Raw genomic sequence first — 15,192 nt, forward strand, 5'->3', positions numbered from 1 at the left:
AGCCGTTCTAGGGGACCAGGCCCAAATCCGGGGAGTCGGCCGCCATTTTGAGCGTTCCGCAGCAACAGCCGCTCTTCACCCCGGCCACCGGAGCGGGTCCCCGGCCATCCAACCGAGTGGAACGCCAATGGCAGTCCTGCTTCAGCTGACCGGCGAGTGAAACGCTAAGGGTCGCCCTGCTTCAGCTGACCGGCGAGTGAAACGCTAAGGGTCGCCCTGCTTCAGCTGACCGGCGAGTGAAACGCTAAGGGTCGCCCTGCTTCAGCTGACCGGCGAGTGAAACGCTAAGGGTCGCCCAGCTGCAGCTCCACCTGGGGGTGAGGGGAGAGGGGGCCGTCCGCGCCGTCTCTCCTGCGGGCGCCCCACAAGATGGCCGGGCCTACGACCCTGGGTTTGAGAGTCTCATGCTCGATCGATTGAGCTGGCCGGATCAGGCAACAAGAAGGTGGGGGGGGTGGCGGCATCAGCAAGGCATCCCCCCACACAACTTGCCGGACATCACCTCGGGATGTCCTGGGGACGGGCCTTGGCGCGTGGCGTCGAGCTTGGTTCCTCTCACTAGTTTCATATTTCTCATGAGGGGTTGTTCCTAATGTTTCTATTTTAGCGAGGTCAAAAAGAGATCCCATCAGTGGCCTACTGATTTTGCTCGATTCCTTCTGTTTTTTCTAACGATTTTTATGTTATAGTTTGCTACTGTAGGGGGCAATAAACTGCATCTGTTGCGCTAGGTGATGGCCTGGGATCAGGCCGGACAATCGGGCAGGGAGGAAGAGGTTATCAAAAAGGGCCTGTTCTATGAATGAGATGAAAGAGCGAGGGGGTTCAGCACGGGATGTGGCGCGGCGACAGGGTCGCGTTAGAGGTGCGTTTATGGCCCAAGCAGGAGAGACCGGGGGCTGTCGGGGCGTGGGGGAATGCTTGCGAGGCCGGGGAGTGAGGGGGAGAGAGACGTGCAGGCTATTGGCAGTGGGCAGAGAGGCCATGACACACAAAATGGCTGTCACTTACGTGCATGATGGGGCCTAAAAGGGACAAGATGGCGTGGCCACTGTTTCGCGACTTTCTCTTTACTTTCAACAGTGGCTGTGGTGAACATAAATGAACGCCGCTTATGTATACCTAATTTTAGTCATTTTCCACAAAAAAGCTTTTGATATTTGCTAATAAAAAACCATTGAAATTCACTGAAAAAACCATAGGTTATAGACCATATATAGTTAGGAATTAGCATTTACAAAACCTTGAAAATTCACTGAAAAAACCATAGGTTATAGAGCATATATAGTTAGGAATTAGTATTTACAAAACCTTATTTTACTCACACAAAACCATTGAAATTCCATATATAGTTAGTTGCACTAACTATATATCGCGCACCCGCAATCCACTGCTGATGATGTCACATATTACATCATTCATGACATGGTCAGTGACATCACTGATGACATCACTGATGACATCTCAAATGACATCACGATATATAGTTAGTGCAACTAACTATATATGGAATTTCAATGGTTTTGTGTGAGTAAAATAAGGTTTTGTAAATGCTAATTCCTAACTATATATGGTCTATAACCTATGGTTTTTTCAGTGAATTTTCAAGGTTTTGTAAATGCTAATTCCTTACTATATATGGTCTATAACCTATGTTTTTTTCAGTGAATATATATATATATATATTCACTGAAAAAACCTTAGGTTATAGACCATATATAGTTAGGAATTAGCATTTAAAAAACCTTATTTTACTCACACAAAACCATTGAAATTCCATATATAGTTAGTTGTACTAACTATATATATCGCGCACCCGCAATCCACTGCTGATGATGTCACATATTACATCATTCATGACATGGTCAGTGACATCACTGATGACATCACTGATGACATCTCAAATGACATCACTGATGACATCACTGATGACATCACTGATGATAACATCCAGTGACTGTATGTTTCTGTAAAGTTAAAATATGTCTTATATATTGAAGAATGAGTGGATGTATAAGTGTCTGGATGATGTATTTAGTAGGTGCATGACTGACTGTATAAGTGAGGGATTAAATGTGTCTCACTGAGTGCATGGGTTAGTGACTAAACTATTTTAAATTGTGCACCATTGTGTCTGTTGTTTTGTAATCTGATGCAATTGTTGATCATTAGCTAACTATATGGGTTATTGATTAGTTGGCCAAGTATTTGTATGGGAGACTGAGTGTGTGTGTGGGTGTCTGGGAGGTGAATGACTCTGTGCATAGATGTGTGAGCAGTTGATTCACTAGATGTATGGCTTCAAAAGTGCATGTGGAAACAGCTGTATGGGCGGTTTACTGTGTGCATGAGTGTATTGGTGAGTGAATGGATATCTCAGTGCTACATGTCAAAGTAAGTACATATGTAAAACACAGTACATGTGGTAGTTGACATATATAAATAACTGTGCATAAGAGCCAGTGAATGTGTGAGTGGCTGTATGGATTATTGTGAACTTGTATAGAGTAAATATGTGTTATTATATGTTTCAATAAGTAAGGTGTGTTTAACTATATAGTTGAGGAAATGGAGGTGTGATTGATTCTTTGCAAGACTGTGAGTGTCTGTTTACACTGAGTGTATCTAAGGCTATATTAGAGTCTGAAGAGGTTCATCGTATCATCACATGAATGATGTCATGAGTAATGTCAAATGAGATGTCATCAGTGATGTCATCAGTGATGTCATTTGAGATGTCATCAGTGATGTCATCAGTGATGTCACTGACCATGTCATGAATGATGTAATATGTGACATCATCAGCAGTGGATTGCGGGTGCGCGATATATATAGTTAGTACAACTAACTATATATGGAATTTCAATGGTTTTGAGTGAGTAAAATAAGGTTTTTTAAATGCTAATTCCTAACTATATATGGTCTATAACCTATGGTTTTTTCAGTGAATTTTCAAGGTTTTGTAAATGCTAATTCCTAACTATATATGGTCTATAACCTATGGTTTTTTCAGTGAATTTCATTGGTTTTTTAAAAGCTAATATCTGTAGCTGTAAAATGTATTCTTCTTTAAATCCAAACATATATTTTATATGTTTATTAATAATTTTTTTTTTAATACTTTTTTTTTGTAAGCTCCCGGGGCGCGGACAGGTGAACGCACGGGTAAGCGCAATCTTGCGGCGCGCCCCGGGGCGCGTACTAATACGCGTCCCGGAAGCGCTTTTGCCGCGAACGAAAACAACATCGTGAGGTATCGCGTAGCCGCCACGCCTTGCGTCTTAAGACACGTATCGCGTAGCCGCGAGATGCATCTTATGACGCACCGCGTAAGCGCACCCGGAAGCGCATACGATCGCGCAACGTAAGCGCCCCGATGCGCTTACGATACACGCCCGGGGCGCGCCCCGGGGCCCGTAGCGTAAGCGCGTCAAACCATGTGACTTTAAAATAACACTTTTCATTGGTTCAGAACTTTTTATTTTCCAAATTGTGTGAAACCCACCCATTTCTCTCACTATTGCTTTGTACTTGGAGAGAGCAAGAGCTGTTCTGTCTACTCTATCTCCTACTTTTCTGATCTCCAGCAATGGCTGCAAGAGAGTCATCCAGCAGTGATTCAGATGGATTTTTAGATGAGGACCCTCCTCAGCAAAAGAAAAAAACCCATTTCATCTGGAAATTTTACGACATCCCTGAAGGACAGAAAAAAGTCAACGCTCCCAAAGTAACCTGCAAAATATGTGGGAGTAGTTTATCCAGAGGCAATCCTCTGAAAAAATATAGTTTTGGGAATGCTAATTTGATCAGGCATGTGAAAAGAAGACACCCTAACAACTTTGCCAGGGAGAGTGTCAGAGAGCTGGCACGGAATGTACCAACAGATGGCGGCAGCACCTCCACTGGTGGAGCAACACCTTCGGGACCACCCCGTGGAAGAATGGTCCCTAACATTCAGCCGGTGTTTGCAGGCATCAAATTTTTGTGCACGGAGTGTGACGAACTGCTCTGCTATGGGGAGCAGAGTGTTGAACTGATTGCCCTAAAGAAGCAGCAACACCGCTGCTCTGCCAGTCCCTAAATTTTCAAATTTTTTTGCTCCTGTTGAGCAGTTTTGCAATCCCTGTTTTTGTTTTTCCCTTGACAAAAATCCCAAAAATATATAAAATTGTTTTAAAAAGTCTAAAAAAAATATAAAACAACAAAAACAAAAAAAATATATAAAACAACAAAATCAAAAAAAAGTTCTTTTTAGAACTACCTCCAATTTATAAAAAGAAGCTTTTTTTTTATTTTTAAAAAGTCTGTCATTTTTAATCTCCATTGTACGCTCCCCCGTAAGCTCCCCGGTGCGCGTACCGGGCGCTCCCCCCCCGCGAAAAGCGATTTAAAAAAAAAAAAAAAAATCACCCGCGGGAGCCTTTTATGGCCCCCACATCAAAAGTAGGGGGTCAGGGGGGTGTACCCTGCCCCCTTTTGCTCATTTCCCCCCTTTGATTCTTGCCACCTCTTGTGTCTCAATCCCACCGAGACACAAGATAGCGGCCGCTGCGGACTGTTTCGAATGTTTACAGACACCCGAGAACCAATCAGCTTGCCGTGCGCAAGTCGCGTGGCGCGCCTGAAGCGCTCCCCGGTACGCGTACCGGGCGCGGCTCTAGATATATATCTTTTTTGAAACCTAATTTACTCAAAATTCACAGGACCACATATCTTGAGACCTAGCAAAGGCACATCGGGCAAACAATATCTACAATTTTGCCAAGTTTCGTGGAAATCCATTCAGCCGTTCGGGCTAAAAGTGAGGCCAACCGCCCTATGGAAAACTCAATGTTAAAAACACGTTTTGGGACCCCCCTTTTTTCTCGGCCCCCCCTTGACGAAACCCCCCCAAATTTTCGGGGGCTGCTCAGAAACAAAATGTTCCATTTTCCTGAAAATTTCAGCCAATTCCGTCCACAAACGCCAAAGTTATTAGACATAGAATTTTCAAAAATCCCATAGAGAAAAAATCCTAACTATATATACCTACTGGCGACCGCCAGTAGGTAATATATATATATATATATATATATATATATATATATAACCAACCTACTGGCGGTCGCCAGTAGGTAGTTATAGTTAGGACCTATTTTCCATAGTAAATCTGCAACATTCTATTTGCAATAACTTTGGCGCCTGTTGACGAATCTTCGTGAAATTTTCAAAACTCGTGGGCGCTCCGGTCTGCTCCTATCCTAAAAGTTTGGGGGTGATTCATCAAGCAGGGGCCGAGAAAAAAGGGGGGTCCCAAAACATGTTTCCCCATGCAATTTCCCATAGGAACCCTCGGTCGCAGCTACAGCCCAAACTGCAGAACGGAATTAAAACAAATTTGGCAAAGAGGTAGTCCTTAGTTCAGACTCGTGCCTTTTTGTTAAATGGTGTAAATATGTTCAGTAGTTTGTAAGATATTAAAGGAAAAAAATATATATATATATCTGGGCGGAGCCTAACGACACATCTCATCATGAGATCTGATTGGCCGTTAGCACTTCATCCAAGAAGTGTTGGCAGCAATCTTGGGACCAATATACATGATAGCACCTCATTAAAAAGCATTGCAGTTAATAGAAGGTTTTAAGACTGTAGTTACATTATAAATCATTTGTTGATGGTACCATACTCATTTTAGGAATTGTTGTGTGTTCTAAGGTGATTTTACCATGTGAAAAAGCCTTCTGCAGGGATAGCATGAATCATGTTTGAGAGAACTATTTTCTCATGCTTTTCCCACAGAGGTTTGGAAGGTGATCTATAAGCTAAACTGAGAGCATATTTTCTGTAAATTCACATTATCATTCTCAGTCATGTGAAAATGAAGTCTGACATTCTCAGTAAAACATGTACATCCATCAAGAGCAGAGACTGTCAGTTGATTCCTTTGTGTTCTACTGCAGCTTCCCAGAGTGTGCTAAAGAACAACTAAAGTGCTAACAGCCTTACTTATGACAAAAGTATAGCACACCTGAAGCCATCTTGATTGGAATAAAGTGGTAACTCTTAAACTATTTAATTTAAAAAGGAACAAAATAAGGGGATTCATTTTGCCATAGAAAGCATGATTAGTGCTGCAGAAAGAAAAATGATGGCACATTTTGAGTGACCTCTTAAATCCTCTTCTATTTTATTATACAAAATTCTGACATGCGGACTGAAACATGTCCTTTCAATATCAGCAGCAGACTTCCCTGGTGAGCAGTAGTTTTACTACAGTGATCTAATGAGCAATTAGAGTGCTAACATTCAGAATTTATGGCAAATGTGTGACACATCTGAATGCCTTCTTGATGGAACCAAAGTAAAACATTTAAAGTATTTCCTACTGAGGAGACTGCAGTAAATGAGGAACTTCGGAAACTTCATAAAACATAGGTCTACCAAGATGGCCACCAGAGACAAAAGAGCCCGAATGTAGCACAAATATCACCCAGATGTAGCCCAAGTATAGCCCAATGACAGAATGTCCCAGAGTGTTCTAAAGAACAACTAGAGCGCTAACAGTCTTACTTATGACAAAAGCATGACACACCTGAAGCCATCTTGATTGAAATAAAGTGGTAACACTTAAAACATTTAATTTGAAAAGGAACAAAATGAGGGGCTTCATTTTGCCATAGAAATTATGATTAGTGCTGCAGAAAGAAAAATTAGGGCACATTTTGAATGACTTCTCAAATCCTCTTCTATTTCATTAAAAAAATCCTGACATTCAGACTGAAACATGCACTTTGAATACCAGCAGCAGACTTCCCTGGTGAGCAGTGGCTTTACTACAGTGATCTAAAGAGCAACTAGAGTACTAACATTCAGAATGTATGGCAAGTATGTGTGACATATCTGAATGCCTTCTTGATGGAACCAAATTAAAAAAAATGAAAGTATTTCCTACTGAGGAGACAGTAGTAGATGAGGAAATTAGGAAACTTTATAACAAATAAGTCTCCCAGACGGGGGTCCCGTGCTCTCCATGCCACTGGAGTCAAGCGTCGTGTACCGTAATGCTCATGTGTTGCGAATACGCGGGAGCAGGAGTCGCGATCTGGCCGCATACCAATCACGCACATCACGTAATATTAAATGTATATGATGTAACTGAAAAACACGCAGCCGTTGTACACCATACGTGGATCCTTCATGACTTTTCTAAAATGGCGGCTAGAATCCGCGCCCCCAACGTGATGTGTACGCTTTGGGTGCGCGACTCAGAAAAAAACAAAAAGAACATTTTAAAAGAAAATCATATAAATATATGAAAAGAAAAAAATAAAACAAAAAAAATGTTGGTTGCAATTTTCAGAAAAATATATAATGTTATTTACTGAATAAAATATTTATAAATAAACAGTTAAAAAACTGTAGAAAATCAGTACAAAAAATAGGTATAACTACTATTACTCTTATATATTAGCATTTATAAAAACTTTGAAATTCACTGAAAAAACCATAGGTTTCAGAGACGTTATAGTTAGAAATCAGCATTTAAAAAACCTTACAAATTCACAGAAAAAAAACATAGGTTTCAGGGGTGTTATAGTTAGCTGGACATCTTACTCGTACAAAACCATAGGAATTCCTCTGTTATAGTTAGTTCTGCTAACTATAACTCGCGCGCCCGCAGTGCACTGCTGATGATGTCACATATTACATCATTCATGAAATGGTCAGTGACATCACTGATGACATCACTGATGACATCTCAAATGACATCACTGATGACACCATCCACATGGCAATCTGATACACCTCATCATACACTAGTATATTGTTTCATCGCTCACTACCAGTTACTACATACCCACTCACTGATTCCTAAGTCTACACACACAACTACCCATTCAACAACAGAATCACTTACACATGCATTCAATAATTAATAGAACACTATCAAATGCACTTATACACATATATCGACATTGACACATGAGCAGTCATCTTAGTCAGTTATGCAGTCATCCTATTCACTCATGAAAAAAATTAATCACACTTACATTTACTCACTTACACAATTATACACACAACACCTCATTTATTCAAACACATAGTAACTCATGGTTAATATGTTAAAAAATCACCACTACAATTATACACTCGTTCATATAGTTACTCTCACAATCACTGACTCTTACATATACTTATTTATATACACCAACTCTCACATACAATGCCTTTTATGTTTTTTACTTTGTTGAAGATGTACAACTAAAACATGTATTCGCTCACCAACACACAAAAAAAACACTCAGTCATCCAAACAACTGTTTCCACATGTACTCTTAAACCTATACACCTAGTCAATCAACCATTCACACATCTATGCATAGAGTTACACACACCCCATCCAACCAAACACAAACTCAGTGTCCCATACAGATACTCACCCAACTAATCAATAACTAATATACACACTCATGTGGTTAGTGACCAACTGATGCAGCATGTTATACAACAACAGAGACAGTGATGCACACATTCACATAGTTTAGTTACTAATCCATGTATTAAGTGAGACACTTTTAATTACTCGCTTAAACAGACAGTCAGACAGCTACTAAACCCTCCATCCAGACCGTTATATATCTACTCAGTCTTTAATACAGATTGGCACATATATATAATACATATTTAAATTTCAAACTAAACCACATTCGCTGGATGATGTCTTCAGTGATGTCATCAATGATGTAATTTGAGATGTCATCAGTGATGTCACTGACCATGTCATGAATGATGTAATATGTGACATCATCAGCAGTGCATTGCGGGTGTGCAAGTTATAGTTAGCAGAACTACTATAACGGAGGAATTTCTATGGTTTTGTACGAGTGAAATGTCAAGCTAACTATAACACCCCTGAAACCTATGTTTTTTTCTGTGAATATATATATATATATATATATATATATATATATATATATATATATATATATATATATATATATGTGTATGTGAGTACATAGAATGTGACGTGACATATGTAAAGAGAAAAGCGAAGCATGAATACTTTTAAACCTTGCATTGTTTCAAGCAAGTCATGATTATATGTAAAAATGCAGTCTGTCTAAAGTCTGTCCTAAAGAGGCGATTAAACATACTAATGATGATACAACTAAGCCAGATTAAAAATAAATAGCATTAAAAAAGCAAAATGTAATAAAAAATCTTTTCCAAAATCGTTCTTCCATTTCATAGTTCTGTTTCTGTTGTAAGTAAATTTGATGCGGTCACTGGATGATTCAGATGTTGTTTTTTTTACAGTTCTGTTTATTGTTGCAAGAATTAGAATAACCAAACATATAGGAAGTAAAGATAACAATACACTGCCATGTAACAACTTAGTCCAATAGAGACAATGAACCATCAGATGTTGTTTTTAATACTCATCGGAAGACATGTATGATGTTGCATATGTGTGGTCCTTAAAGAAATGAAATAATGCATGTGTGTTGTTCTGAGTTCGCACATTCGATGGACCAGCAGTTGATTGTTTATCTGAGGCACTTGGGAATGTTAGAAATGTTCCCATTGTAGGCTTGAATGTTAACAATGAATCAAGCCACTCATTGAGTGTTCCATTAATAAGAGACTGATCTACCATGGCATGGTCAGCGTTCTGTAAAAGGGACAGATGCATTGCTTTGCATTGTCTCTGGTGCTCTTGTAGTCTTTGCATGTCCCAAATAACGTGTTAGAGTCCTTCTGCATCTATGTTCAGCTAGATATGTGTACTCCAAGTTGTTGGTTTCCTTGTCGGAACAGGAGAAAGATGACAATACCACAGCTGATTAGCAGTAAGATGGTTGGAAAACGTCTAAACAGGCTGGAGAATGGAACAATTGTGAATTGTGCAAAGTTTCATACCATCCTTCAGATTTATATTTTTGGCAGTTGTGAAAATGAAACGTTGTAATTGGTAAAGAAATTATACCATAAATTAACCATGTCACTGGTGGTGTGTAGCTAACTAAAAATGGGGCTTCTTCCATTTGCTCAATATTTAATAATGTGAACAGAGAAGCAAAATCATTTTGGGTTGGTGCTGTGGCCTGTACCTATCCAGAGAGAGTGCTGGTGAAGTCCGGTGTGTGATTTCGTGGGACCTTGCCTCGACCCCAATTAAAACGGCGGTGAAAGAAAGAGGGGTGTTCAGATTTCGGGGACGATCTCCTGTTTAGTAAAAGCAGCCCTAAGGGAGACACACCACGAGAGCAACCCAAATCAATAGCATTTTCTCCAAACACAAATTCTCCTGTAGATGTCCAATTCTCAGGAATTCATAATAGGCCCAGTAATCGCCAATCTTCGATTATAGGATACCTTAAGCTGAAAAAATCTGAAAACAAGGCAATCGAGAATGGAGCATCGCCAGAGTCTGTCTGTGCCAATGGGGATCAAACATCTGAGATATCAAAGACTAATACAGTCATCTTGCATGGCTTAGGCCCAGTCATAGGGCAAAGGTTGTAAGATGCCCTTTTTTTAACAGAGTCGGAATCAGAGTTAAAGAATGTCAGTTGTGATTCCCAACTAGCAAACAACTACACTGGGAACCGTTCGCCTTCAGCCATTGTACAATCAACTTGCCTGATTCAGGTCCAAGCTCAGGTGCACGCTCCCATAGCTTTTAAGGATTCTACATCCCCTATTGTAGTATCTGACGGGCATTAAGATTCAAACATTTCAATACCACAAGGTCTTAATCAAAGAGTCATTAACTCCATTATCAACATATCTTCTGAATCAGATCATAAGTCAAGTGATGAGGTCTTTCTGTCCTCATTTACTGTACCCAAATCAAAAATCTTGAAGGGCTGTCAATCCTTGATTCCAGAGTCATCTTCCAGTCCAAATGGCAGTGAAAAGTTATCCAATATAGCTCAAGCAAGTTTAAATTTGGAAACTAGTATCATCAAAAGAGATAATAAGTCAACTCTGGTTCCAGGCAAAGCCTCAGTTGAGAAGGCGCCAACCTCAAAAGTACACATTAAATCTGTGCAAGACGATTCTAAAATGAATCCGCTTCAGCGGATCTATCATTACTTGCCATATATGACGAAAACTTTCGGGACAAATCTTGTGCTCCTGAAAATAAACAAATTAGCCCAGATTGAGGAATTTGGGGTAGTTTACTCAACACAATGGACAATAATACTAGCACTCTTAGCTTTCACTCAGATAAATTGAACATTCAAGTAGACTTACTAAATACGCTTGCCATCTATGTATCTGGAATCGATGCCAAACTGCTTCACCTTTCAAACCAGGTAACCAAAGTACAAACAGTTAAAGAAGATCATTTGTTAACATGTACCTGTGCGCAACTAATCGATAAGATCTCAGAGCTACCGACCATCATGAGATCCATGGTGCATGAGGTAAAGACGATGTCAGACAGAATTGTACAAAATAAATCAGCCTCAAATGAACATAACCATGGCACTGTTTTGGAAATAAAAGCTTCAACTTTGGGACCCACAGATGAAATTGGGAACGCACAGGCAAAAAAAGTTATAAGAAGAAACTCAACATCAAAATATAACTACAGTCTTAATAAAAATAAAAATCAACAATATAATATAGCATCAACTAATAAGAAAGTTGAAGTGAGAGACAACCAACCCCCAAACGACAACACAAAATCAAACACACCCTTGAAATCCCAGGAGGATCTGAATGAAGGAAACAAATCTATGGATCAAACTTCAGTAGATGAAGTTATTGTTCAGCAAACTACCTTGATCCTTACTTCAAATCCTAAAACAAATTCAGAAGGTTTAACTAAAAGGGCTAGAAAAAAGACTGAGGAAAGCACACAATGAATAAAAAAATAAAAAAAAATACCCAATCAACATTTTGCCAACAGAGCACACTGATAAAGAAATGTATCCAATCTTTAGACCCCTGGAACTCTGCGTTGGCAAAACGATAGCCGGCATATGCAGTGTATACAGTAAACTCCCACATGACCATCCTTCTGAAGTACTTCACGACAGTATATGCTCTAAAATCACTGTACCATCTAACTCACAAGTGAGGGGTCAAGACAACGGTCACAGAGTAATTGAACAACCCTGTGGAGAGCAACATGCGGTCATAAGGAACTCTGCCAATAATGTTGCCTTTCCTGAAAATAGCACAATTAACATCAAGTACACAGTACCCCCAAACTAATTAAAGTGGATGATTCAGTGTTTGGCAAAGGGGTCACTCCTGGTTTGCAGCTGATATTGGAGAAAAATGACAATACAAAAAAGGACAAATTAAAGACTGATGAATCATTAGATCCAGTACTGCAATTAGCATTTTACCCACAGTATACCACCAGAGGATCATATGATATCTTGAACCGAAGGAATATTTTGAAACTGTTGAACACTATTCCTGGGCTCAAAGATTTAACATCGGATGACTTAGATTCAGTCGAATTCAAGCAAGATCCTAACAACATTAATAAAGAGATAACTGTTACAACTGTGGCACCGAGCAAACATAATTAGTATTATCTTAGAAAACAAAATCCAATATGAAAAATGGAGTATCAAAATATGCAGAATCATTGAAAATCAATATCCCACTTTGCTGATTTTGACGATGTCAGGGGACATGAAGACGGGACGCGCACAGGCTTGCGCTGACCGGGAACTACAATTACCGGCAGCCTCTTGTGTCGCGCTGCGTCTGACGTCACGGCGTGGAGTGCACCACGTGATGCGGAAATCAAGTAAATCGGGCTGGCGAACCTCAGACGCTGCAGATTCCGCCTCATGGATCCTTGCTGCTGCAGTCCTGTCGTTTGTTTCATGGTTGAGTAAGGGGGCCACCGTGCACCGCTTTCCTATATTTACGTTTGGGACCTGTTGTAGACCTTCATACAGGAACTCGTAACGTTCTTGTATGCATTCTTGCTTCACGTGCTACTGACTGCATTAGCCTTTAATGGGTTAACGCTATTGCCCTGCCTGAGCCTTAGCGTTCTGGTGGACTTGTGGATTCCAGAACCTTACCGGGAGGGCGCCTTTACTTCCTTGCGTTGGAGAACTCCTGTTCCAGTGAGTTCATGCGAGGGCAGTTGGGTTCAGCCCTCTTTAGTTGGAACTACAGGCCACGAGAAACTCCTTGAATCTTTGTTTGACATGAGGTTGAGTGACGTAACTCCCCTCATGTAATGGTACGTGTGTTGGATGATTTGGTAAGCTCAGCTGAGGCTAACCCTCGCAAATTGGAGGAAGTATTTTGGACCTCGCCATTCTACTCACACCATTGCACAATTTTCTGTTTCCTAATTACAGTGGGGTTCTACGACTGATTGTCAAGATTGAGCCTAATGAAAGGTCCCCAGCATCACAGATGATAAAGGGTATAATGTACACTTGGGTTTGGCAATTCACCTTGTGTAGAAGGTTCTGACAATTGCATTTCCATGTTTTCACAGACGACTATGTGATCGGAGAGCCAGCTCACCCCACTGTGCACCAGCTATTGTATTTTTTTTACAGGTCAGTAGGAGCTAGGAATGGATTTATTAACTTCTACAGCGTGTAAGGTCGATGGTTAGTTCTGACCTCTCCTTTTGTTTCTCATTTCAGATCTCCCTCCCCGCTGTCCCCTTCCTTTCCTTCCCTCGCTTAACCATCTTTGAGTCTGCGTGTGTATTACGATCCAGACTCGGGGCGGTTGAGAGGTGGACCCCATTTAGCATCAGTTTGACCCTGAGAATACCACACGGCCAATAACAGAATAATCGGCCTACGATATATTTTTCCTCCTGGTCGAGCTGATCCTAAGATGGCGTCATTAGATGACGTCATGGCAGCACTGGTCCTGGTGCAGGGTGAGTTAGCGGCCTCACGTAATGAGACCGCTGCCCTCCGAATCAGAGTAGACAGGCTGCAAAGGAATCCCTTTGATTTCGGCAATATAACGCAACCACAACCTAGTTGCATGGTGGTAGAAATTCCCACTCCCATTCCCCTTGCACCTCCCGAAAAGTTCACTGGGGACATACATAACGTTCAGGTGTTCCTTACACAGGCCCTGTTGCATTTCAATTGCAAGCCCAAATGTTTTCCACAAATCAGGCAAGAGTCGCATTTGCGATCTTGTATCTGGCTGGTGATGCAGCACAATGGGCTGTCCCGTTTGTTCGAAAAGACGATCCTCTACTGCACGATTGGGAGGCATTTAGGGAAGAGTTCGAGAAAACATTCGATAGAAGGGCAGACACTTTTTCAGCTGTCAGGGAATTGCTGGAATTAAGGCAAGGGAACAAGGACGTGATAGGTTACTTAAGTGGCCCGAAGACAAACAATCGGCTATATTTTATCAAGGCCTCAGGGAAGAATTGAAGGATTTAATCGCGCAAGTAGATCCGCAACCACAAACGTGCTCTGCGTTGATCGAACTAACCATGCGACTAGATCATCGGATGAAGGAGCGAAGAGGGGATGGAAAGAAAAGAGACCGGCCCCCACAACGGTTCGAGATGTCTCGATCCTATGACAACGTTGGAGCTGCCCCGGAACCCATAGGCACCGTGCGATCAACCTTAACCGTGGATGAAAGAGATCATCGGCGAAAGAATGGGTTATGCCTATACTGTGGAAAAAAGGGTCATTTTTTGAGGGAATGCCCTGTCAAGCCCAAATTCAACCAATCCCGGGTTGGGGAGATAGTAACCATACCCAAACCATACCCAAACAGACGTCGGAAAACTGCGGAGCTCGAGACTGATTGAAGGGGAGTCCTTGAGCCCTTGAGCGTGACGTATGTCCCTTCTCTCTCACAAACAACCGAGGCCACAAGAGAACATTTCTTTATTCCTATCTCGATTCAAATCGAGGAAGGGGTCCAGGAGTCTCAAGCCATGGTGGATTCTGGAGCCACCGGCTGTTTCATGGACAAGACGGAAGCCCAAAGTTTAGGAGTACGGTTACTCCTCAAAGACGTACCAGAGGTGGTACTGGCTGTGGATGGAAAGCAATTGGCATCCGGGCCCATATGCCAAGTGACCACACCCTATCAGGTGGAATGTGTAAACGGACATCTAGAAACCCTGTCCTTTAACATAATACAAGCGCCTTTGTATAGAATCATCTTGGGATTGCCATGGTTATCGACACATAACCCCGCAATCGATTGGAAACGAAAGAC

Source organism: Lissotriton helveticus, chromosome 12 (assembly GCF_964261635.1).
Source record: "Lissotriton helveticus chromosome 12, aLisHel1.1, whole genome shotgun sequence".
Lineage (NCBI taxonomy): Eukaryota > Metazoa > Chordata > Amphibia > Caudata > Salamandridae > Lissotriton > Lissotriton helveticus.